We start from the raw sequence: 25,791 nt of genomic DNA, 5'->3' as shown, positions 1-25,791 counted from the left end.
AGGATTTTCATGACATAGCATTTTCGAGTTGAGTCGTTACTTTTCTGTGCAAACTCTGAGCAAACCGTGTGATATTCATTAGAATATATTCATTAGGTATAATTGGATACTAAACTGAGATCTTAAAATATTCTTGAAATCTTAACACAAGGACATCTGCAATTTCCTGCAGGGTTTTAAGTTGCTCACTCATATATCAATAAAAGGCAGGAAAATTGTCAAATTCCTTCCTTTTTGACACTAGCAATTTCACATTTGATAGTGAAATGACGAATTGCTTGTGTGTCATGTGCTTTTCATCATTCCAACATATTTCTGCAAATTGTGCTTCACTGTAGTACAAAAGACAGAATAAATCTTCCAAGTTTTTTCAATATATCTTTAAAATAACTTTCTCTATTAAACTTAGTCATTGGCGATAGCCACTGTATGTAAACTGTTCTTTCGAACATTCTTCAATCTTGAAATTACGTTTCTCAGCCCTACTCCTTCCAGTAACGACTTTCATTGTCTATAACTCCAACCCATTTAAAAACGACGGCGATGTTAAGCCAGGCATGTTTCCGTTAAGTTTTACCAAAAAGTCTATTTTCCTCTCAAGAGTTGTGACCACTTAGTCGAAATAGCATCTTGCAGTCTAAATATTTCCGTGGGATTAATTCTATTTACTCTAATCAACTACGGGCAATCAGTTTTATTTGGCTTGCTAACTGTTACTGTCAACGGGTGATTATGAATCATGACAGAGAGTCGAAATTATAAATACTTTTGCCAACATGCCCGTAGGTTAGTAAGTGACAAACGTGGTGCAATAGTGGTGTAACGTCAACTCGGGATAGCTGCAAGCTATTTTACCATACCTGTTATTTTAAACCAATCTGAGAGTTGGAGCACAGAAGGTGAGGAAAAAAAAAAAAACCTGAACACAATTTTCGATCCTGCCGGGTCAAAATTCCGAAGTAAAGGGTATGTACATGCACTGTGACAATATATATGTGCTGTGGCCAGATACAACCATGTACCACTATCATGTTGCCGGGGTAGTAAAGGGTATGTACAAGCACTGTGACAATATGTGCTGTGGGCAGATACAACCACGTACCACTTTTATGTTGCCAGGGTAGTAAAGGGTGTATATACATGCACTATGACAATATATATGTGCTGTGGCTAGATAAAACCATGTACCACTTTCATGTTGCCGGGGTAACTGCATGGTTTCATACCAGCAATTCTCAGATTACAGGACAACATTTTTGCTTATTTACGGATACAGGGACTGTACAAAAGAATCAGAGTACAGGAAATAATTTACTGTTCAAATTTTGTATAGTAGTATTATAGGCTCTAGACTTTTCTCTTAGAAAAGCCAATTACTGAAAGGATATTTTTCGAGCAATTTTAGTAATATTACCAAATTTAAACAAATTTAAAAAAGTAAGGTGACAGCTAGCTCTTTCAAACACAGATAGTCTGAATGTTGTGATTTAATGGTTGTTCTTATACTGTGGCTTCACTTTGAGATCTGTCAAGAAAGTTCTACAAAACTACCAAACAGAAAAGAAATAAGCTCTGATGTAGTTTCCATTATCATGCAAATCTTGTTAAAATCTGAGGGGCAATTCAGATGACCTACATACATTTTGAAGGTAATCGGCACAAATATCTTATAACAGATCTATGAAGTAAATGAACAATTTGATGGAAAACAAGCCTAGACTGACTCCGGAACTTTTAAACAAACTGGAAAAGGGCAAAGAAATGTTTAAATATAATAGGATTTGAACCAGTGACCTCAATGTTACCAGCCTGGTACTGGGGTGCAAATCTTGTTCTTGCCAAATTGACTACACTGCTCTTTAACTGTAAGCCTTTCACAAAACATGTAAGATTGGCAGTAGAAGATAGATAAAGAATCTGATCATACTGAGCAAGGGGTCTCATACCGAGCACAGGGTCTAATTTAAATGTGGTGGGGTTCAATATCAATTTAATGTTGAACATCAAGCATAGGGTACGATCCGTAACGTAAACGCGGCCACAGATCGTCTGTTGGGTTGCACGGAAATTACAGAGCAACATTTGGAGCATGCATTGCATGGTGGTTTTATAAATATTGGAATATCCCAGCAATTACACAATCTACTTCATTTAACTTCTTCCACTTCCTCTCTTCCGTTCTCAAATCATTTGCAACAACAATAGCGAGGAACTTAACATTCCAAACTACATTACACAATAAACTAAAAGAGCAAGATTTGAAGCTCTTCATGGTGGTTTTCAAAAAGACTTGTTGGAATGTCCCAATCATAGCAATTACACCTTCTACTTCATTTAACTTCCACTTCCTCTCTTAAAAAGAGAAAGTAAAATCATCAAACAAGGGGACATTTTATGGTTTCATTTTCAGTAAATGGTTCATATTAAACAAGTACTTCACAGTTCTACAAACATGTGAATGAAATGTCAGGATTACACTAACTCTGTTTAGCATGTCTTTCAAGGTAGTTATAAGCTTCAACAAGTATTGCTAGAACCATGAGGTCACCACATTAAATAGGCAAGAAAGCATGACAGAGCTGAAACATCTGTTTCACACTACAGCTAGGAGGTGTTGCTTAGCGACAAGCTGATCAAACATGGGGGGAGCCAGTTCCTTGGAGGGTTCTGAAATATTATGAAAGATACTGTAATCTATTAAATGTTTATCAAAATACATATTTATAATTTATATAGTTTAAAATATATTTTCAAATATAATTTAAAGCTTTGTCTTCTTTAAGATTTAAGAGAACAAACAATAATTGTATCTAGTCTTGTGAATATATTTAAGCATCTTAATGAGATCTAATGAATTTACTGACTATGAAATTGTAACGAAAATGTAATAAAAATCAAAGTTTTGGCCAGAAGCAGATCTCATACGAGCAACCTCAGGCAAAAGGACAGCAAAATATGAGTAAAAACCTCTTTTGAGATTCTGCTGAGTGTTGACAAACCCCTCCATATTGCCTAATAATCTTTCAAATGTAGGGCAGTCCAAATAATGCTTCTAATTTAAAGGTCATGGCCATCAAGAAAGAGAGAGATATGTTGGCCCTACGCGACCGACAGTTATGTCGTCAGGCCACTTTCTGAAGTCTTTATTTTTCCTAAAGTATATTATTACACTGAAAACACATATATCCCAAATTCCTCAGTCCCCCCCCCCAACTACCTAATTGAACCCCAGACACCAATGATGTGGTCTCCTGACCAGGCCCAACAAAATGAGGGTCAGTGGGTCCGGGATCAATTCTAAGGGAGCCCAGGGAAATATATGGGGTAAAGAATAATGTCTTCTTATATGCTCATGAATGTACCATGAATTTAAGAAGACTTCAAAGTAGAGGGCAGCCCTGGGACATTATTGTCCCTGAGGTCCAACCTGGCTCTCAAAGGCAGCCCCCTGATCCCATTTCATTTTCAAGCCTGTCATAGTTTAGCACAGTGCTCGACAGTATCTAAATACACCACCCATAACCTGCTTCAACACTATGCCTGCTTTCCAAGTAGTCCTCCTGCCAATGCAATATCCTTGTACAATCATCACAGAGGCTGATGGTCTCATTCTTGTCCTGGGGGAGAGAGTCTATCTCAAATTCAAGGTTACTGTGATTTTAGAAACAATTTGTCATAAATGTCAGACTGTAATGATTTTCTTTTTTTCTCTTTCAGCATACAGGGGAGGTAGGTAGGATATTTTCCTGTCCTTGCCTAAGGGTCTCAAGGACAAACTTTGAGGATTTCTTAATACATTTCCATTAGAGACTAATAACCTCACAAGAAGTGTTGGTGAAGAAATGTTTGCTTCTGGTCACTACAAAAGTGTTGCAAATTTACAGGATTCTCCATTGCTGCATCGAGGCACAAATTCTTGGAACTGAGAATGGAGACAAAACTAATGACATCAACATGATTAGGAGGTAGGAATATTATTTCCAAAACGAAAAGAAACAAAATCAGAGAAAAGATGCAAAGTTACAGAGAGGTATCACTAGATGATATATGTATTACTTTTTGCTTAATTTTGTAGAGTCAACCAAAGTTCAAAATGTTTGTATATTTGCCAACTTTTTCTCACAAAAAGTAAGTTCAATGAATAAAATTCTCCAATGGCTGATTAAATATTTTCAACTATATCATATCAGATCTTACCAAGCATGCAAGAAACTGCCAACTACGTGACTGAAAAGAAAACCTGGGAAACGAGCCCCCTTGTCTTGACATTAAAACACATCTATACAAAGTCTAGGTTTCTGTTTGATAACACCTTTAACATCATGTTCATTAAATTTAAATCATGCTCATCATATTTACTACTCTGATTCCATCATTCCTAGTGTGATTTTAATGGTATAAACTCTGAAGTATTACAGATTACGTTTTCAGGTAAAATCTTTCCTCCCATGGGGGTAGGAGGGCAGGGGGGGTGGGTGGCATGTGAGTGTGGCACCACCAAATTGTAGTCACAAAGTCAAAGATAACAGCTGTGTTACGAGGGCGAGCTTTCAGATTGACACATCGCTCTTCAGCAGCAGGAAGAACCGTGACGAGCAGATGTAAAAGCCATCAAGAGTAAAGGACTGATGATGAAGTTAACTAAAGCAGCAGAGGAACTGATGAAGGAGATATCAGACAAGAGTAAATATTAAACCAATCAGAGGCAAGTCTCGTAAAACACCCCGGGAGCGCAAAAGACGGTTGATAGAGGTTATCCAAAGAGGGGGAGTGCAAAGTGAAAGTGACTTGGTGGGGTCTAAATCTGATTAAGTAGGACAGGAAACTCGTTTATAGATGTAGTGGCACACTTGAGTCATCCTCACACTGTACATACCTCACCATTTGAGCTGATTTGTTCAAGTTTGTAAAATAATCTGCGACATTAAATTACAGATCAATATGTATACATGTGCTACATTTTTTTACAGTTTTCCAGAAATGTGAAGATATAACCACAATAACTGCTCTAATAATTTGTAGAAGTTTTGGTTGCTTGGTACAGTATACAAACGAGAACAGGCCTAGAATTTCCAAATGGTAGTCTCATATTGCCCATAACCATTACTTTGTGCTTGATTATTTAATAGAATAGTTCACAGATAAATTTTGTTTTTTGACAAGTACAGTAACAGAGCAGTATATACGTACGCCAACCATTCTCGTGAAATTTTCATTCAATTCCTGTCTACTCTTTTCCAGAGAGTTTCTTTTGACTCAGTTAACCTTTTGCACCCAAACAAGTGTGATGTCATAGTTGAACAAACACACACAAAAAGAAAATGCTTTGTTCCTTAAAAAAATGTTGAATTCAATTTTTCAAGGCTACTGTACCTTAGAGCTCATCTTGTACAAGCCCAATGGTAGTGTATTGTATATATTATATTGTATATAAGAGTATACTGTTAATGCCTGCACCCTCAAAGCATTTCTTAACATAAATTCTCATTTGACAATCCCTCCATGTCTAGAAATAAATTAGGCGATCAGTTCCTTGAACGCTGGATAGCAGTTTTTGAAAATCTCTAGCAATTTGATTACCCATAAACATGGGCATGCACTTCTACTGATCTTGAATAAACAGAAACAGTTGCAAATATTGTAAAGAGTAAAATTCAATAAACCTTTTCCTCACAGACATATATAAAAGCAGCATTGAAGCCATGCATGCTCATTCTCTACATTCCCTTGTACTTGTATACCGTACAGATTCTTTTAGGAGGTGTTGGGGGCAATTGAATGACCATTCAATATAAAGAACATGCAAGGGAGGAATAGCTCTCTTAGCAAGGCCTACAGAAATACAGAGTTGGTAAATGAAACAACTGACTTTTTGCCATAAATCTGATTTGAACAGCCCTTAATCTCCTCTTTCTTCAAAAAAGGAAGTGTTAATACCCCGATCCAACTGGGCAAAAAAACAAAACCTGAAATCACAATAGATTTATAGGTTCCGCGCTCACTTCAAAGCCCACGATCACAATGGCACTGTGGATTATCCCAGAGGGCTGTTGGTTTCAGGATCCAGAATCAGTAACACCAAAAAAAAATAGGACAAAAAGTGAAGAGGGCTTGTTAAATTTGGATGATTAAAGCTAGGTTGGATTGCAAGGGAGTATATTAACCCCAATTAAGTATGAAAGTGTGATAAATCATATTATGGAAAGGGAAATTGGAATCATTAATTTATTTGGTCTTTTAACCTTCATGTTGGTGCAAAAATCTAGGAAGGTATGTTGGTTCATGATCAATATTGTTTTGTTGAGTAAAAACTCAGCAACAAGATTGGTAAAGTAAAAAATTGCCAGCCAATGCTAAAAATAAAGTAATAATATAAGTTTTGGTTCCCTTCATATAAGGATAAAAGTAGTAATAGATACATTGGAGATGGGAATTTCACACTATTGCAAGTGAAACTGCAAGACATTTTGGCAAAATCTCTCATTTCTCATACAAATTAAACACTCTTTCTACCCTTAGTTTTCATAGAAAATACTAATTTAGTGGATAATTTTTGTCTCCTTCCATTCTCCTAATTAACACAAAATCTTTACTAGGATAATTTTTCATGTTAGAATTGATCCCATATAAAAAGCCGATCAGAAAATGTCAAAATTGTAAAAAAAAATCGCCTCATACTTGATGCAAATCTTGATTATTCAAGCAAAAGACCTACCTGTCTTGCGATGAGACTTTGATGTCAACCAGGCCTGGTATCAAATATATTTATAGTATGTTAAAAATGTAATAAAGCAATCCCAATAGCTGGTCTAATATTTTTATAGTGAAACTGTGAAAGTGATAACCCTAATGAGGAATGTAAGAAATGCAAAACAACATTTTGGAGAAAAAATAATGATTACATATCTCAAGAATCTGAAGACAGTATTCCTTTCATTTCTGTTCAGGTTTGGGCAATTTCTTTCTGTGTTACACCCATCAGACCCTTGTTTATTCTTGTTAGATATCACTGTATTAAAGGCATCAGTGATCCTCAATCCCTTTAATTAATCCAAGCCATGGGGACAACAACTATTATTACGAAACAAATAGGGAATTAAACGTACCGGCTGACGGTGAGTGTCATCATAAGAGTTAACAGTATCACACAAGAACTTCTCTATTCTTGAATTACCATCCCTTGAGGCTTCCACGACAGTATTTGTAATGCAAATGCAGTGTTTCTTATTACGATTCGCTCCCTAGTAGTTAACAATACAGTGTTACGGCTACATGCAATTCATATTCAGAAATTATCGTCATATTTAAGATGGTTATTTTATGAAATAGATGAATCAGTCCTACCAGAAATTTTTAGAGATCACATATTAATGTGACCATATATATCCACTGAAGAGGGAGAGGAGGGGGGGGGGTGGGAGGTGGATGCAATGGGTACTTCAGCAGTCAACACCCTCCCCTCACATCTCACACTTTAATGTATTAATAAATTAGTCCTAACATCATTTAACTGTTCTCTAAATATTAATATGCACTCTCAATACCAGCTATAGTGCTATAATAAAACCTATTAGAAATTGGCAGTGGCAGCGCTACAAATTGCCCTCACCTCCCAGTTGCTCCCCTCCGCCGAACCAGATCTGGTACTTATCCAAACTATAAAGAGCTAGGTCCATAGTTTGTATTAGAAACAGCTTCCAATGCCTACCAAAGTAAAGTGCTCAAATATTTTTTATTGGCACAAAGGCACTGAGCTGAGTTTGTCAAACTTTCAAAACAAATTCTTCCTCGCCACAAAATTGCAACATTTTAGGAATGTTAGATGTGAAAAATTGTCCAATGATAGCACCATTTTGAGTCATTTCCACTCGTAGAAAAATTCCCAAAGGGGAGAGGAACCCCCTGCCCGACATTATTCCTTGTCCTCTAGTTGTCACCCCGCCAAGATTGCCTACGCTGGTGCCGCCACTGAATAAGGAAAAGGAAAGCTGGACTCGACTGCATCTAAAATTTTCCCTATATTTTACAACCTTAAAAGTGCACAGGAAAATCTTCATGATGTTCAAATAGAAATAATAATTTATATATAATCGGATGTTTGAATGTCAAAAAAAATCTTGCATAAACTAGTTAAGAGGATCTGATATTGTAGAACACAAGTTAAGTCCTTAATAGCTTTCCTTATTCACAAATAGACCTGTGTAATCTTACTCAAGAAAAGCAAGTATGATACAGATCATAGATCACAGATTTATCCTTCCAATGATGTCTTTAATACCCAATCAACATTCCCTTTCATTAACCAACCAAAATGAGAAGGAAAATTGTTGGGAAACTGTGGTAGCATTAAATTAACAGACTTGCAGCCTCCAAACTCTACCTGAAAACAAACCATTTTATACATGGTTAAAAATAAGAGGCTGCACTTTTTACAGTTCTTGATAAATTTACTGACATAAATATTTAATTATTACTGACAAAAGGACCAAAATATTCACTATTAAAACTTGACCTGTAGCCGGCTTTAATACTGTTAAATGCCCTTTTCAATTCTGTGACCATTTTCCTAACTTTTTTTAGCATATTTGGGAACAACCTGTGTTTCAATTTTCACAACCTGGTTACCCATAGCAACTAAGAGGAGTACTTCCTGCAATACTTATCAATTGGTATCTGGTATTAAAATACGAACCACTAAAGCAAACAAGATAAACTTGTGGTCATCAATGACTCAAACTTAGGAGTTACCGACGATAAAGATCACCAGCAAACTTAAACACATCGCCTTTCCTGCTTATTCTTTCCTTTACAAATCAAAAAGTTTTCTTTTGTGGAAATCTTTCGGATACAAAACCCTCGCCTACACGTGAATCACCCGATGTAGACGACGCGGCACACCGCAAAGCGACTGGGGTGGCTGGTGCACCCCCTGCACCATATTTACACATGCGCGCCACGGTGCAAAATAATAATAATACAGATGAGCGTTTCGAGCCTCAAGTTAAAAACTCCCTCCGAGGCAGCTGGAGGAGCTTAAGGAAATCTGAATGACAAAAGACGGAAAATTCTTTTCAATATATTTTTTTTCTTTTTTTGGAGCCCATTGTTAAAACGGAATATAAAAAAAAAAGGAGAGGAAAGAATGGATTGCAAAGGCCCAGAGTTTTGAAAGTAAACATTGACTATTGTATTTGATCTGCAATGGAGTCTCACCCCCCTGGATAAAAGCAGAAGAATAAGGGATAAAAAAAAAGAATTAAAAAAAAAAAACTATGTAGGTCTAGAAAAAGACTGGAAGTGAGTCATTCAAGAAAAAACATCGTCGTTGACTTTTACGGGTCAAGTTTAATTTCAAGGTGTAAGTTTCCGGTATCAATAGTGCAAGAAAGTCACATTTTGCTAAATCTTAGCTTCGGGTTACATTATCCCTCTATTCGTTGTGAATAGGACACGCTTTAAAGTCTTTGGATCGAATAAGAGAGAAGTGTGATAGGCCACTCCCTAAATATTGGTTTATCAACAACACCTTATATGGCAAACTGGACAAGTTTATGACACACATTCCTCCTGAGCTGGTAGAATACATGTATGTTTGTACACTAAATATGTAAATGTGCCATAAATATATATTTATATTACACAAACTATTTTTAAGATTGCCTTGGTTTTCTCTTTATTTTCTTTTTTACTACTGGATGAAACCATCTTTGAAATGTTCATAAATCTGTCAGACATAATATAGGACCAGATCTGCTAAGGGCTATTTGAAAATGTCTCCAAAGGATGTGGATAAAAAAGTCTGAATAAAAGAGTAGAGAGTGTTTATAATCCAATCATTGCATTGAGGAGTCATGACGAAAATAAAATTTGTTTACTTTTCCACATAGTACAGTTGACCTCATTTTAATAATACTGTTTTCTGACCTAACAGAAAATGGGAGGTGGGGTGGGAAAGGGGAGGGAGGCATGCAGGGAGAGGGGTGAGGAAAGAGGGAGCTAGAGAAGAACTGGATGGAAATGAATGTGAAGAGGGGTGTGCTAATAAAGTGGATAGGGGATGTAAAAGGGACAATGACCTTTGTGTTGGAAGATGATGCAACATTATGGTAAATTTGTAAAACTGTTGCATAACATTTAGTTGCAACTGCATTAATCATTGGAGATTACTAAAGCAGAAATAATGCATATATGGATATGAATTCAATTTCTCTTCAACAAACTTGCAATTTGCACACATGTATTACTGTATAATTATTTTCTTTAAAGGGAAAAAAAAAATGTAGGCTGTAAGATTGGGTTTGAAATATTGCATGATGGCTTGACAGATGTTCTTGCTGAACTTTTTCATCTCAACACAAAGTTTCAGACTCTGACCTAACCAGATTGAAGAATAATTGTTGGTGTAAATTGCATAGACCCTTCATGGGGCTGGAGGAGGGCAGGAAGAGCTTCTTGCAAACAGTTCTAGCATTACTGCTAAACTTGCAAGTAATCTCTGTTCCTTCAGCCAGGCTGAAATGAGTTCAACATTTTATACCTATGATTAGCTATGTATGTAAGATTACTATAACTACACATACTTCCTGTGTTTCTCTATGCACCTCTGGCTAACAGAAGGAAAGGGTAAGAAAACATAAACAAATAGCAGAAAAGAAAAGAACAGTAATAATCAAAACCAAGAGGATAGACCATCCAGTAACTGAGAGAGTATTGCCCTATTGGGGGGATTTCATGAACACAGTAAAGTACAATGTTTATATAGGTGTGCAATTGTTATGGACTAAACTGAACTAGTACTAACATCCCCCTTGTACCCCTTCAGACTATTGTTATCAAACAATTGCAAAATAACAATACAACTTGTGGTTTCTCTAGGGCTATTATATGGTCTCTTTTGTTCCTTTTCCTCTTGTCTTTTTGTTTTGTTTTCTGTCTCCCCTATTTGTATTTTTTGGGGTCTTTTTGTTAGAAAATTGTTGGTTTGACTAAACTCTATCACCACAGAACCGTTACATCATACATCATTCTGTGGTTACTGATTCTTAAAGCAATAGCTCAAGTTACATTTCCAGAATATACCAAGTTTGACAGCATGATTTTCATTTACTAATTATAATGGTGCCACAAGTAGTGACAATTTCAGCAACATTGAACAAAATTGATCTGATTCCAGCCCATATGTCCCTCACAGTCCCCACTTCTTAATCATGTCTCGGGGGTCCCCGAAGACTGCAACATGTAGGCAGCAATCAACTACCGCAATTTTCCCAAAATTAACGAAAAGAAATTAACTGTTTAATGACCAATTCCATTCAATTCTTCAGATTTTGTGATCCAAATTCTGTATCCTATTATATTTGTAAATGCTAGAGCAGCAACTTCTTGTTTCTGATTTGGTGCTATATAAATCAACTGTAATGTTATTATTATCATTATCATCATCACCACCACCACCATCATCATCACCACCATCATCATCACCACCATCATCACCGTCATGGCCACCATCACCACCACCATCATTACAATCATCATCACCTTCATCACCACCATCATCATCATCATCATCATCATCATCATCATCATCATCATCATCATCATCATCATCATCATCATCATCATCATCATCATCATCATCATCATCATCATCATCATCATCATCATCATCATCATCATCATCATCATCATCATCATCTCCACCATTATCATTATCATCATCATCACCATCACTGTCACCACTATCATTATCATTATAATTATTTAATAACCAAATTGAATATGTTCTATATTGTTAAATATTTTTTTCACTATTTGAAATAGTAGTCAACAATATATGTATAGACATATACTGTATGTATACTTTATGTTTGGACTGTATGCCAGCTACATGTAAGTTTAGTTTTCAAATAACACATGGCAAAATATATTCCACAGGCTGCTTTAAGTTTTCGGGAGACACATAACAGGGTTCCCTACAAGAGGATGGCTATTGTTAAACAGGTCAAATCACTTTCCTCTTTCATTGTACTGTCCATTGTACTTCTGAGTGCTATTGTTGTAGACAATTATGCACAGATTTTCATGTAGGTGATAAAACCTGGTTTTACTTTTGTCAAAATGCTACCCTTATGGGCAACTATTTCATTTCACTTCTATTCTTCTGTACATACTATTTGTCTTGTATAGATCTGTTGTGGTTTCTTTATTAGTTAAAGGTAATTAAAGAACATTCTCCTTTAATCCTCTCTACTCTCCCCACCCCTATCTTTATTGCATTTACCATCTTTTTACTCATTCATCCTATTTGATCGCATTTTTGGTTTCCTGACAGGGTATACTTTGCAGTTACTCTTACCAACCTTGCAAAATTGTAAGGGGGACCGGGAGTTGCAAAGTTGGCACGTGGATCACAGAGTCGGTAATGACTATTACACTTTAGATTGAATTTTAATCCTTTTCTGCTATTCCTTTCATATTGCTGCACAGGTCTGTACTTACAGGTACCGCACCTCTCCTCTTCATTCCCAACATTTCTGATGGTTAAGGTTGGGAGGGGGGGGGGTGAGGAGGGCTGTACATGGTACCCTCATACATTTATTCAAACTTCCTTTCAATTGGCTTTAAATAAATTTAATGGTTCATGCTAAAAAAATGAAAGATTGTAATACACAAATGTAGCTAAGGATGCAAATGATATCACCATTGTATATCTAAGCCCTCTTACCTAGATAAAAAAAATTCTCAAAGGGAAGGAGACATCCCTCCCCCTTACGTCCCTTCCCAGGACTGACAGTAGCCAACATTTGTGCGTCCCCCCTTCTCCTCCCCTGTCTCTCAAATAAAACCACAAAAATCAAACTCAGTCTATTGGCCTCTTATTCAGATACTTGAACATTTAATGTTCAACTAGAATTAAGCTTTTTGAATTGTAAATTAGTTATGTATTGTATACTGACTATATTCCCCCCCCCCCCCACTCCCCCTGCATGTATGTTTTTTTTTTTTTTTTTTTTTTTCTAGAAAAAAGGGTATCTTGCTATAACCATGTCAACCTGTTGACTACCGAAGAATTCCTACCAGGGATCAGTGGCCTTCCTCGAAACCATCCATCCACGACCGGTGCTGACCACATACTACAAAAGGGCAGGCAGGAACAATGGAGGCCATTAAAGATATAACTATTGCACAATACAACTCTTCCCCCAGGTAACCGAACCTCCTTTTGGGAAGGAGACACAATGACATAAAAAAGAAAAGAACAAAGATCATTGTTAACCCTCCAAACAGGAACTGGTGGACAATTAAAAGTCATACAAAAAGTAGATACAAGTCTGACTCATCTGTGCGTTCTCCAAGGAAGATACTTTTAACAATTCACTCGTGTTGACTCTATGAAAGCTACCAAATCACAGAACTTCACAAGTGCTTTCTATTTTGTCAGACTTTTTAAAACGAAAATAATGCAAAAAGGAATAAAAGTAAAAGAAAGAAAAGAAAAGAAAACAAACTGAAAGAACTACCGAACAGTTGGATTGCATTGAAAGAGAGCCCATTAAAACTCGGTCATAAAACACGAGTAGCTTCCGAGAAAATATGGCCAAAGTTTCAGGACTTGAGAGATTTAATTATGTGACAGGAACTGGAAATCACCCAGTCTCACATTACTATGTTTTCCAGAGTCTGCTGACCAGATGCAGGTTCAGGGTAATAAAGTCATAAAGTTGATCAGCATATATCTTACAGAGAGGTAAGAAGAATGAGACTTGACACATGTATGCTTATATTGAAGGAATTTGGGGAGGTGTGGGGGAGGAGGTGGGGAGGGGATGGGCTAGTTGGGGAGAAATTTAAGTGCAAAATTGAAAGATACTGCACACCCACAAGACCTGTAGGCGATCAGAGGGACAAATCTGCCCAGTTTTAAGAGTTCAATCCAGCCACACCCTGCACCACCTCCCTCTACATAAAAAGCCTCCCCCAAAATACCCCCCCCCCCTAAAAAATATAAAAACATGTCACAATCTTTACAACACTCGTCAGGTATTCAGACACCTAAGCTTGAGCATCCCACTGGCCTACCCTGCACATTGCTCAATGTAGGTGGAACTGAGGTTTATGTCTCACCCCCCTCCTGCCCCCCCCCAAACCTTAGTAGTTGCATAGTATAAAGTGAATGCACTGAGAATGTCTTCTTGGGTTCTACACAACCTTGTTCCTTGTGCTCTTTCTGGAGCTCCTAGAGTGAGATGATGCTTTTAATGGAGAGGTTAAGGATACAGGTGGAAGAATTTTTTTTTGGGGGGGGGGGGGAGGGTGCAATGAAGGGGTGAGGAGTGAGTGTGGCATACAGTATTTCTCTAACTTTGCACCTGGGCACATATCCTAGGCTTACACATACACACTGTACTGTGTATGAGTGGAATAAGGGGGATGGAAAAACCATTACTGGAAATTATCCCCAGCTCCCACCTCCCTCCTTCACCCACCGCCCACTTATACTGAAACACGCCACCAATCGAAACAGGTCTGGTGATACAATCAAGGTCTCAAGGATGCATGATGAATAAACAGAAAATGTTCACTTCCCCTGAAGGACACCCTCTATTTTCCAAATGGAAAACACCAAATCATCGTATTTTTGGCAACTTGTCAACATTTTTTATCAGGGATGTTTATACAGTTATAGGGGTTCATTGAAGATACATTCTTTAAACAATATCCCTCAAATTGTACAGAAATTTTGCTATAATATTTAATACAAAACTATATATATACATATATATATAAATAACCTGCCAAGTTTAGCATGCAATGAACGATATGGACACTCAAACTGCCATACAGAGGTGTGAACTGTGAAGCACATCAAAGCTGGGAACCGCCACCAACTTCTACGGTCCATTAGCTTACAATATTTGTTTGTTCCTGGAGCTTGGCAAATCTCAGTCTCCCTGACGCTATTGTAGAATGACACATACCGCCATAGACTGGTAACTAATGGTGTCATTTGCAGCCCTCTTCTGTTTAGTAACATTAATGTGTTGAAGTGGATTAAATGAGCCATTTGGCCCCCACACAACTTTGTCACAATCTCGCCTCCTCCTCCTTATAAGGTTTTTATGCCATTTGTGGGTCAGGTCATGTTTTTACAGACGTGACTCTGGGGACTGAGCTGATAATCAGCTGTAGACCTTTCTTTTTCCTACTAGGTACTTAGTTGCACTTGCCTACAATAAAGATATGAAACAGTGTCAGATTGATTTGACAGACTGATGAATTATTCATGAGGTAAATCATGAGGTCACTAGGTCAAAGTTGTTCAGAACTACTAGCTAGAGCAGAGGGCTTTCCAACAATGAACATGCATGATGCATTTATGATTGTCACTTGAGAATTTATCCTCCTTTTGATTTTTCAGTTTTTTGTTTTAACTGATCAATGAATTTTTTTTTTGTCAAACATCTCTGGAAATATTTTTTGCACAGAAAGGCAAAACTAAATCCATCGGGGAAATGATAAAATTTCTGTAGACTTGGAAGAGACTTGAACTTATTTTAACTTTCATGTCAGCAAACCTCTGTACTGCAGGATTCAGTCAGGACCTAACTGACAAAACTGCTATGTACTTGTAAATAGGCAGAACGTTTGTGTTCAAGGGGGAGTAGTAGATCAGGGAAGGTAGAGATGGGGGGGGGGGGGGCAGCAGCAATTGTTGCAATTGAAGAATTCTGTGCATTATTACTTATCTCTTTTACGATGGAGAGGAAAAAGTGAGAGTGAAAGACAAGGCAAAATTGGTCAAATTGGGAACTGTACTTTGCTGGTTTGTAATAATTGTAACAATAGATAGTTAACAGGATGACGTTATGCACAAAATTATACTCGATATTCTGTAGACTGTCAAAAAACACTCTGCACACATTGGACTGCTACAATCCTAATTTTTTAAAGATGACCCTTTAAACATCCGAGGCCTGTCCAGATAAGTGGCTGGACTAGTAATGCACAGACCCTGTTGGATCTGTTGCTCAGATTCAACACAAAATGTCAATACTAAAAACATGGGACTTTAAATGAATGGCCTAAAATAAATTGTTTACAATGCATTACAAACTTTTCATGGGATAAATGGAGTTGAATGTCATCCAATTGGTTTGTGTTGCCCATATATGAAATTTGAAACACACGTTTTGACCAAGTTCCTAGATTTTATGAACCAATGGATTAACTTTAACATTTAGGGGCAACTGTCCGTAAATCTGTGGGTGAGGAGCAAAATTGACCATGAAGTGTAACAATGCTAATACTTTCCTTATAAAGGTGACACAGGTTCATCTATCACCGTGATGTATTACAGAGTTCTTTTAAATAAACATTTCCCTCAAACAGCTAAGTAATAACTTATCAGTTTGGGTGAAACATCCTAGTTTAAAATTTTTTGTCTGGGGACTGGCATTTTGTAAATCTGTGATAAGGATCTGAAACCTTCCATTTTTCTTTTGTTTTTTTCTACATATTTTCAAGGTAGATGCTGAAAACCATGCCATAATTAAGTCTTGTGAGGAGCTTCAGTAACTTAGATTCAGCATTTGCAAAGTCCATTTCCCATGCGGCTTGATGATGTCACATATTTAGACTTACTCAAGTCTTCAGCTTCCTCTTTGAAGGAACAATAAACTTGTGATATTTCCCATGTGGAGTAAGATTTATCTTAGCTGTTTTCGGGAAGTTGTTCACGGCCTATAACTCTGTCTAATTGGCCAATGATGACGGTTGGATTCGTGTCCAAGTTAAGTTTATGGTTTTACCTGTTTCTCATAGAGGTGTGACTTCCTTTCTTGAGGTTCCTTCATCACCTTCTCTACCAACATCCTGCCTCTTAATTATTCTTAGAAACATCCAGGTGTGTTCACATGGTCATCTCTTTCTCACAATGAAACTGCCTCTTGAACACCTGTAAGAGGATTAAAACTGATAAACATCTAGTTCTTCACATGAACAAATTCTTGTGAAAGTTTTTTGAATATTATCTACCTGGTTTCACAACTAGTGTCAAAGACAATAGTTTATATACAGTAGACTGTCCAGGAAATGTTCATGACAGTTCAGGTAAGGTGTTACCTACCTGTGATCTTTATCAGCCCGGGAGTCTGTCTCTCTCTATCAGAACCCTAGAGGTGAATAACCTCAAAGTTCTGCAGTCTAAACAGTATAAGGCAAAACATGCATAAATTTTCTTTTTCTATTTTAACCTGTACATAGACACAAATTTTAATAACCAATTTCTGCATTAAACATTCACAAATGACATTAGGAAAAACAAATACATACAGAATGAGCATAAATAGTATTTAACACATTCTTTTGACATTTTCTACAAATTTTTGTAAATAATGTGGTTGTCTATAGTATCCTTAAAATAAAATTGCATAATTTTACAGAATGTTGTAGCAAAGTGAATATTTTATATAAAACATACATACATTCTATCATAACTTAAAAATAAAATATTTGTAATGAATAAATCATTTATAGCTTGAGCAGGAGTTGAAATTGATTAAAAATCAGTATTTAATACAAAAATATTATTGTGCAGCAAATTACTGTATGCAACTGGTGTGTCTGTGTTTAGGACAGTAATTATGAATATCAAGACAAATTTTGAAATCTGAGGACAGAAATTAATTTATTGGAGATTTGAACCAGCCGTACCTTAAAACAACAATTCCTAACTTGCCCCAAATTTGAGCCTGCTAAATTTTGCTAAAAGTTTTCTAAGAGTACTTTACTAGAAGTTCTGATTCCTTTTCTCTTTCACAGACATTCAGGAATGTTAAAAATCAACAATTTTATTTCATTTATTGTTTCTTTTCACAACAACATACAAGTAAACAAAAAACAATCAGTTTACAGAACATCAGGGTAACAAGTTAGCATGCCGTGATAAAGGGAAGTGTGCTAATAAACCCTGGTGGGCTTGACGAGAGAGCACACTCCCCGAATGTAAACAGGACCAAGAGAAACACATACAGTACACAACACACAAAAACCAAGGTATGGTTAAATATATCTCATTGTGGATAAAACTTTGTTTATTAAAAAGTGGCAATAAAATGGAAATCAAATGTTAGAATTTGGCCATTGGTGACCATTTTCTGAATTTCTAGCATATTTTGGGTCATTACTGAACAGTGTGAACACCTTTAATTTCTTCTGGCCCACTTTTCTGCTTCAGATTCAGAATGATCATGTTGTAGATACTGCATATGTAGGACAGCCTTATCAGGAGTTAAACCGTGAACGTAAACAAATTTGAGAAACAATTGACAGCAACGCGGGTGACCTCCAGTATTTGCCAGTCCAGTAAAAATTAATTAGAAATTAATATATATTCTGGTCCTACAAATTTTGCAACACGTTCAGTTATGACTACAAATTTGTATAGGTCATGAAAATTCCACTCAATTTTTTATTTTTTTTTTGTGCTCTCAATGAATCCTTGTGGTCATTCAAGGTTGGAGTATACTACGCCCTCAGGACATGAAAATAAATCATTGGAAAGAATTCCAGATCAAATATTACCAAATTTTCATTAACCATAAAGAGATAAATTTTTTAAGTCCATCATTCAGCAATCATTTCCTCTTTTTAAGAGTGGGGTTTTGAGGTTTCTGACCTAAAACTTGGGGAGGATTTAGACCAAAACCCTCAGTGACAACCAGGGGCAGTCACTGAAGATCCCACATAGGAACATAAATTTAGTAGTAAAAATTCATTTGAAGTGCTGATGATAACATTGACACAAACGGTTAAAGACTTTAAACTTTCTTAACTGACAAGTTTTATTCTTTTTCTTTTCTCTTTTTCAAGCTGTAGGAGGAGACGAGCTCTCCTGACAAATTTTGCCACTAAATTTTCAGCAGTTGAAAGAAATATGACCAAACACTGGGTAATAAAACTTGACCAGGAAATATTGGTGAAATTAAATGTCTTTGGTTGATAGGTGGAAGCAGCAATGGTGTTATTTATGTAGGACTTGTAAAAGTGGATAGTTGAACTCTAATTAAACCTCAAATATGACTGTGGGCACAATGGCACTCACGTAAATATCTAGCTCATCTTAATCAATTATTCCAGATAATTTGCCACTGATTATAGCTCTCTATGCAAACATTTTCATTCTTTACCTCTCTTCATTCCTGGCTACTAACCTCCCTTGCCTCTCCTATAGTTCCACCCTTCTCCGTCCAGTGTTCTTCTTCCCACCCCTCTACTCCCAACTGTGCTCACTCTGGACACCCTAAATTCCTACTCTCCCCCTATCCTCTCCTAAAGGTCCACTCTTCTCCCTCCAGTATTCTTCTTCCCACCCTTCTACTCCCCAACTGCATGTGCACACTCTGGACACCCTAAATTCCTACTCTCCTCCTATCCTCTCCTAAAGGTCCACCCTTCTCCCTCCAGTATTCTTCTTCCCACCCTTCTACTCCCCAACTGCATGTGCACACTCTGGACACCCTTAATTCCTACACTCCCCCTTTCCCATCATATAGGTCCACCCTTCTCCCTCCAGTATTCTTCTTCCCTCCCTTCTACTCCCCAACTGTGCACACTCTGGACACCCTAAATTCCTACTCTCCTGTGACTCCTGTCCAGTCTGTAATGCCCTCAGTACCCATTTTGTTTCATTCAATCACAGGATATCCAGTCCCTATCCTCATCCCCTGGTTCCTACTGTGTCACCCAGTTCCTTACCCATCCATCTGTATGTATACCTTAACTACGTATCCCTCAGTTCCCCCTCCCCCCACCTCTCCCTCTGTTCCACGAACACATCTGGCCATCTCTACTTCTACAATGTCCTTTAGCCCCAGTACCCCATAATCCCTGGGAATACAACATAATTTATGTATCTCAGTTGGGGTAAAAAAAAAGAAGGGGGTAGTTGGGGTAAAAAAAAACAACCCCTTTTTATAGAAGGGGAATATTTAGCTAAAGTTCCAATTTATTTTGGGTGATAGTCCTATATGTCTAGTTTATTATTATATAATTTCTGGAACTCTATGTCACTTCGCTGCCAATCACCGCTTCGTCGAATCAAGCGAATGCTAAACTAGCAAAATTTGAAGTTTGTACCACATATCCGAAACTTTCTCCTGCATACCCAGCTTATATGATGTGGAGATTATTCCAGCAGTTACAGCATAGCAGTTAGTGATATTACACTCCCCCATGGTAGAATTACTCCAACTTCATTCATGGGGGGCCTTGTTTTTTTTTACCCAAAAAAAATGATGCAAAGTGACAATATGCTACATACATCCTGTCAATACTAAACCACTTTTCTCAACTAATATGAGAGAAGTGCAGTACTTACAGGTGTACTTACAGGAGCGTGTGATAGGGATTCATCACCATAGCTCTAACTGCCCTAATAGTAGTAGTAGAAAATGTGAGTGACCCAGGAGGAGTCTCACTGGTTACACAGATGGCTATTCATTTAAAAGGAATTAGTGATGTTTTATGGCATTTATGATGACACCTAAAGTTACCAAACTCAAAATGGCAGGGTGCCAGAGGCATGTGGCGCAGAAATACCCAGTTGTGTGGCATGTGCATACCATTGGCTCTACTTCACACCAAAGACTCAGAACAGGAAGAAAAAAAACCATAGATGCTGAACATGACAAATTTACAACAAATTGTTAAAGAGGTGAACACAGGGGTTGTAATATGAGTAGCCTTGAATCTAAAATCTCACTAACCATTTTTGCATGGCATAACATTTTGTTAATAGGGGCTGTGAACCTCTCTAATGCCCATGATGCATAGAAATTGTCCCCAAATGAACATTAAAGGAGGACTTCCAATGTATTGTAAATTGATGAGGTTTTGATATAGATGTAAATATATAAATAGTTTTTAAATAAAACTTGTGTTACTGCTTATTCTGCCCTGTATAGTGCTAATCTGTCATCCCATTGGAAAATAATTGAAAACTGTGTAAGAAAGACATAAATACAGAGTGTTAATTTACTGTTGCTGTTTTACTGGCTCCGAAAACTTTTAAAAGGAAGGCTGCCATAGAAACAAGCCTGAGAGAAAGTCTAGGTTTTTTTTGGGGGGGGGAGGGGCATTACATTTACCTCAGGATAATCAAGGAATTAAAAAGTGTCCAAACTTTCTGCAACTGAATTGGTTTGAAGGTTCTGATTAAAATTACAAATAATTTATGGTTCCTTTGTACAGGAACGGCTTCACCTGTAGCAAATTGCCCATTATTCATGTAGCATTTTGGTCAGGCCCACAGCCAGACTGGAGCACAAGGGGGTGGGAGTGGGGGGCTGTCTCCCACCCAGAATCTGTGCAACCATCAAGTATACAAAATATTCACAAGTTTACAAGACACGAATGCCCCCCCCCCCCCTCTTAAGTTTTAAGAAATGTCACCCAGAGAAAGAACCTGGGCACGAAAACAACCAAACTCACTGGTACCCTCTCAACCCCAGTCCCCTTGCATCGAGACTGTGACTGTGTGATCAACGTCAGGTGTGTATCACCATTCCCCTCCTTACATTAGTTGTTAGTGCCCCTCCAACTCAGAACCCCTGGCTCATGTTCAGTGACCTGATATTGCCACATGCAATGTCTGATGAAGTATCCCTGGTAATGCAGGAAACTGCAATGTAATTAGGAAATTAGGAACCAAATCCTACGTCAGGCTAAAGACTGAGCTCATTCATCAGAGTTAACAGAAAGTACTGTTTTCACCAGGTTTTTTTACCATTTATTGGGTATTTCAAACCTTGACACACTGCTATAGAACCCTTTTTTAATCCCCCTTAAGTAGATCATTCTTGAAACTTATGCCCCATGCTATTTTCTCTGCTAGGAAATACTAGCATTTAAAAAAAAAATGACCTTTTGACATTATATATAACTTGAATCACACTTTTTAAGTGGAAAACCCCTTTAATCATATTGGCAAACCCCTCTGATAATAATGGGATAGTCCTTTCCCCAAGAGTGTGTTGATTTGCCTCAAGTGTTTAAACAGTAGGCAATGAAGCATAGCAACATTATACCACTACAGTAAATCCACCCAAAGGTGTTAGATTACCAGGCAAGGGAAGGAAGATTAACCAGCAGTTACTATGTCAGGCTGGAGACACCATGTCTGGCGGCAATCACCGAAAACTGTAAATTATCTGCAGGCCAAGGCATGTCATGTAAATATCAATTTGGATGCAGCATGCACTGGCTAATAGGGGTGAGGAGAAATGAATCAGAAATGGTTATCAGGTGGCACAAAATGTCTCTGCATATATAGCAGGAACTTGCTGGGGTTAAAGGTCAACAGTGTTGCTGCCAAAATTTGATAGAATGTCCAAAACTGGTCATTCCTGTTCAAACTCCTCCTCTTCCTCCTCCTTTTGAAGGGTTACTTGTGATATCTCTCAGGTGATGTAACCCCATCATGATCACGTGGTTACACTTTCGGTGTGAGTGAGAGTGGGGGTTGGGAGTGGATCAAGTCGGTGGGGGAACTTTTCGTGCACAGACTCTACCCAACCCAGCCATCATCATTTCCATAGTTCCCAACTATTTCTAATGCAAATTACTGGTCATCAAACATTTGATCTACAAAATGGGAAAGGGGTGCAAGGGGAGTACTCCCCCACCTTTCAAAAAAGAAACTGAATTTTGAGACCCACCCCCCACTCCCCCCCACATGCAAAATGGTGGCATGCATATATTATAAATTGCTGTTATAATGCATATTAATTTTACGGTCTCTTCGTAAAGTAACACTGTGTGTGAACATTTTAAATTGCCCTTTACTAAATTTTGTGACGTGACATATGCAAGTCAGTCATATGAGGGATTTTAACAAGTACACATGTGGGTGGGATGGAAGAAGGGGGGGGGGGAGGATTTGTGACATCAAATGCAGGTCTATTCCTACCTGTTGCTGGTTACTTGGGACATATGGGAAATTTATATTGTTATAGCTTGGTGCTTATGATGAATGCTTCCCTAGATAGCTTACAAAAGATCTTAATCCATTAGGAGACGGCACAGTTTCAACGTTCCTTCACCATGACAACTATGACATCACTACTTTTAATCCCAGAAATCTCCCAAATGGTGCCAGATTTCCCTATTTACAATAATACATGCATGTAGTCATTCAACAGATGGTTCCCTATCATATATAAAGGCACAGATGATGGTTGGGTGGGCTTTTCCTTTCAAAGTATAAGGAAGAGTAAAATAATAAAATAGGCATGTGGGGGGGAGGGGGACACTGACAAAAATCTATTTCCTACAAAGATAGGAAGTCTTGAAAGAATTCAGTTTATTGGACAAAAATCTGGATGTTGCCACGGTGACAAATGTCCTATGACCTCTTCACGAGGGAGAGGAAACATTTTTAAGGCAGGGGCAAGGATGGATGGGAGGGCTCAACAAACTGAATAATGTGAAGGGACATTTTGAGGTCATATTGTTAAAAGTTTGGTTCTTCAAGAAAGAAAATGGACAGCGCATGGGTACATGTGAGGAACTTTAATATCGGGGTTGAAGGAATTGATGGAAATCTTGGGTCATTCAGGGTCATATCTTTTGAAAGTTTTTCGAAAAAGAAAACAAAACAAAAATGGTGACGGCAAAAACTAGAAGTTAAACCACTTTCAAACCCACCTGGGGTACCAAATGCTGAAAAGAGCTCATGAATATTTATTATGCATTACCATGGTAAAGGTTTACAAAACTTAAGTGGACATATGGCAGCCACGCACGCTTACAAAGAATGACCAAAAATGGTAATATTGAAACAGTCCGAATCAAACCGAGAGAGGATGAATAAATAACGTCAGATACAACCTTTTTTTTTACAGATATTTATTGTATAGAGATGATACAGTTGAGGTCCATCGTAGCCAGATCAACCTCTCTTTCTGCCTTGGGGATGCATTTAAAGCCAGTATTCATCAAATTTGAAGAATAAATATTGAGATATTTTGGCTGGTAAAAAAAAGTGGAAATAGATGTGATGTATTCCTCAATGCCTGCCAGCGATTGGCAAACACTATAGAGGATTAAATTACGGTAAAATCGGCTAAAACCCGACAGCCGGAGGAACAGAGGCATTTATTTGTATTCAGTCTTTTACTTACTTTATGAATGGATTTAAAGAGTCAAAAGTGCTTATATATGACAAATCTGGCCATTTTGGGAGTTTTGTCCTTTTTTGGTTAAATTTTACAGGGGTATCTCGTAACAGATCGTTATCGAGGGTTCTGAGGGAACGGAGGTCTTCCGTCGCTATGGTAATCAGATGTATACACGCTAAACAAAACCGAGATTAGTTTCAACACTATTATGCTCGATTTCGGATCTAATAATACGAGAGAGAAACGATATTCCGTACATAAAACGAAAGTTGTTACGGGAGATTAATTCTACGGGGAAGCTTGTATCTTTGGTTCTGTCAGAGGCCAGGGCGTTATTATAAGCAGAATGTTGGCCCCAAGCAGCAAAAACCTTTAACATTGCTTAGGGGTCTTATCTTTTTACCGAGTTACCTAGTGATCTTATGTTTTGAAAAATAATCAAATCCTTCAAAGAAAAAAAAAAGAACATGTACATACTGGTTTTGATCTCAACAAATAATACCTTTAAAGGAATTGAAGAAAGAAAGAAAACAAAAGGGGGGGAGGGGGGGGTGTGAAGAGAAGATACCAAAAAAAGAAAAATGTGGAAAAATAAAGAAAAAAGGAAAAGAGTGAAAAAATAGCTATGACTCATACTGGTAGACATTGATAGAAATGCAAAGAGAAGGTTGTTGAAAATACCAGTATATCCTAATCTATGTTTATAAACAAAACCGTAAACTGAGGGAAAGGAGCTGAATGAAAGATGGCCGATGATGGTTTTATAGAGGGGGCTGTCCAATAAGAAAACGAGCACAATTCAGCATATCATCTTAGCAGGTGGTAAAATGTGCAAAAAGAAGTTAACATCATTTTCCAAATATTTATAAATCCCCCCCCCCCCCCCATGACCGGGTTTTTTCCTCTTGTCTCATTCTTTTCCATGACTTTCACTATCTAAAAAGAAAGATTTTGCTTTGATTTGGGTAACGTTTTTATATAAATTTATATCCAATGCAAAAATTCCAATACAATGCAGAATTCTTCAATATCTTTATGACAATTAGTCTATTTTCATTTTATAAATGCTTTTGTATGTGATCAATACTATAAACTGAAAATGACTTTGAAATGTAATAATTTTAAATTCAAGTAATGTATCAACTATCAAGTAGTACTTGCTGCTTTTAGTTTTTTTTTTTTACAGGGCTTGTCTTTTAAAAGTTCAAGGTGGGCTGAAAATTGCACTCCTCAAGAAAATTAGGGATGATGTGGGAGGTGTGCTAAAAATTGTCACTCCCTTAGATAGTCCAGGGTGCTGTTTGCATTTGTTGTGTGAGGGTACATGTATGATACAATGTTGCAACATCTTTTATGACTCTAGTTACAGGCCCTTACCTGGACGGTGTGTGGCGTGACTTGATGTATGACAATGATACATATATTATTTATTTCCATTTTTTTGTTTTGTTGAAACTTTTTTAAATTTTAATCCCACTTCTCAATGTCATTTTAGGCATGCCATGGGGGTGCAATTGCATCAGCACGACTCACAAGACGAGGTCTGCATATATATGGCAGAGACATGTCTTAGTTTGATCAACTGTACATAGTAATACTCCGTACAGGTTTGCTA

General features: G+C 37.4%; 1 long non-coding RNA gene across 7 annotated transcripts in view; it reads right to left on the bottom strand.

The window, feature by feature from the left end:
* Positions 1-25,791, bottom strand: part of LOC139959646 (uncharacterized) — a 77,557-nt gene that overhangs the window by 42,600 nt on the left and 9,166 nt on the right. For all 7 annotated transcript variants that reach the window (XR_011790190.1, XR_011790193.1, XR_011790194.1 and 4 more), the window contains exon 3: positions 16,809-16,954. This is a non-coding gene — a long non-coding RNA (uncharacterized lncRNA). The remainder of the gene's footprint in view (positions 1-16,808; positions 16,955-25,791) is intronic.

Source organism: Apostichopus japonicus, chromosome 19 (genome assembly GCF_037975245.1).
Source record: "Apostichopus japonicus isolate 1M-3 chromosome 19, ASM3797524v1, whole genome shotgun sequence".
Taxonomy (NCBI): Eukaryota; Metazoa; Echinodermata; class Holothuroidea; order Aspidochirotida; family Stichopodidae; genus Apostichopus; species Apostichopus japonicus.
Note: the sequence above shows the minus strand (reverse complement) of the source record. Positions and strands in the feature narration are given on the sequence as shown.